Below are 2,135 nucleotides of genomic sequence, written 5' to 3' on the forward strand. Positions count from 1 at the left end.
CTCTAAACACATTCTCATTCACTTAAACACTTATCACACTGTGATGCATTTGTGCTGCAAAATGCTAAACACAAGCGGCAAAAGTTAAACACAACTAAAGCACAGTTGTCATCGTTTACACACAACGATTCAAAATTGTTCACACTTGTTTCTAATGATGTGATCAAGCCAACTGTACAACATATGAGCCAGTTCCGAGTGCACAAGTGGCACAGGTGACTGAATGATGATACGAACAATAGATGAAAACAATCTGAGAAGGAGAGGAGGAAGAGTACATGTAAGAAGCGGAGGATGAGGAGAGAAAGAGTAAGGTATAGAGAGTGTTATCAAGGCTGGATCTGTCAGACCAGAGGGTTTTTTCTTTGTCTAGCAGAAAAGACTACATTACTTGTGATGTGGACATAGTCCTCAGGCCGGACTCAAGCACAAAGACATGATGCTGAGACAGAATGAATCTCATTGACCCTGATTTTACAATGGCACAACTTACAGTATTTGAGCGTACTGTAACATGCTATTCATTTAGAGTTTTATTTGACCTTTTTGGCCTTTGCAGTTGGACTGCAGTATTTTTGCAGTATCCAAGTGCTGAATATATACAAACATTCAGTACTATTCAATATTCAGCACAATACTTGCAGTACATACAGTAGGCCTATACAATATATTCCCCTTACTCAGATGCAATTACTAAACTTTTTTTACAGAATTGCAAACTTGTTTACTCAATACAATATACTTTTTTCTGTAATGTTCTGGATGCTGTGTTGTCCATTTTTTTCTGTAGTGTCTAATGAATGCTCTGTAATGTTTATTTTATTGACTCGTGTGTTTGATCTGAGAGCACCGTTAGATTTTGAGTGCAAGTAAAATGGTTTTGCAGTGATTGTTTGATTTTGATGGAAGAGTCAGAGGTTTCGTGAATTTAGTTTGAGTATTTGGATTTGTGTTTAAGGTTTTGAGAAAATGAGTGATGGTTTCAAGAAATGTGTTTTAGCAATTCAGAAAAACTGTAAGGTGACTATATCTGGTGACCAAGTCTAAAAAGATAACTGAAATATACTTAGAACATGACAATAAACATTACAAACTTTCACTGATAAACTTGACCTATTTAGTAAAACTTACAGGCACCATTAAGCAATCTTTGTGTATATATATATATATATATATATGACATCCATACATTCATACATCCACTTTGAGGAATAAATTGTATATGGTAAATTATACATACAGTATTCAACCAAGTAATATGTGTCTTCTGATGAGTTTACAAGTATTATGGCTTACTTATAATATTTGTTTTAGTGAACAAACACTATTTCTGAAAACAACTCCTTATTCTGTGCCACATCAGACTGATATAAGGTCTTTAATTTAGCCAAAAAGGAATGAACCTTCACTTACCTAACTTCAAAGTTTATCCCTGAAAATCAACTCTAATTCTTGTCAAAATGACAAATGTTAACTTCAGCATGGAAATGAAGAGTATCACTACATTTGTGCTCCCCTTTGCCTAAAAAATGTAAGTTCCTTAAAAAAACATTTTTAAAATGCTAAGAAGGTCAGACATTCATCAGCAGCAATAGTTTAGTTCTAGGTCTAGGCCATGAGAAATCAATGCCCACAGGGTGAGTCACATTACAAGAAGTGAAGGACACTCCTCCAGAAAATAATTACCCTCTGTTATACAATGTTAAATATATTGGAAAAAATAAATAAATAAAACTCAGATGAATACATCTGTTATCAGCGATTACATCCACTGGAGATCAACAGACACATTTATTTATTTTATCCAGAGTTTTAGGCTATACATTCAGGTGACAGCCGCTCTGAAGAGTCCGGAATGAAAAATAAGACTTGAGTAATGTTCCGCATACAAGTATTGTCAAAAGCGGTTACATAGTCATGCTGATAAATAGGTTACTTTTTTTTTCTTCTTAAAATCTTTTAAATTAGTTTTATTGATCTTATTTTAGGTACATCTGCGATAATTCAATTTCATTGTCATTTTTTCCAAAATGTTTAGCCTGCTCTAATGTAGTCTCATGTAGCCAGACCTTCAGACTGACGGCAGGTGGTCTAGGAACCTTGGCCGCTTTGAATGGCCAAGACCCGCCCAAGAG

Source organism: Sinocyclocheilus grahami, unplaced genomic scaffold (assembly GCF_001515645.1).
Source record: "Sinocyclocheilus grahami isolate Dianchi unplaced genomic scaffold, SAMN03320097.WGS_v1.1 scaffold11.1, whole genome shotgun sequence".
NCBI lineage: Eukaryota > Metazoa > Chordata > Actinopteri > Cypriniformes > Cyprinidae > Sinocyclocheilus > Sinocyclocheilus grahami.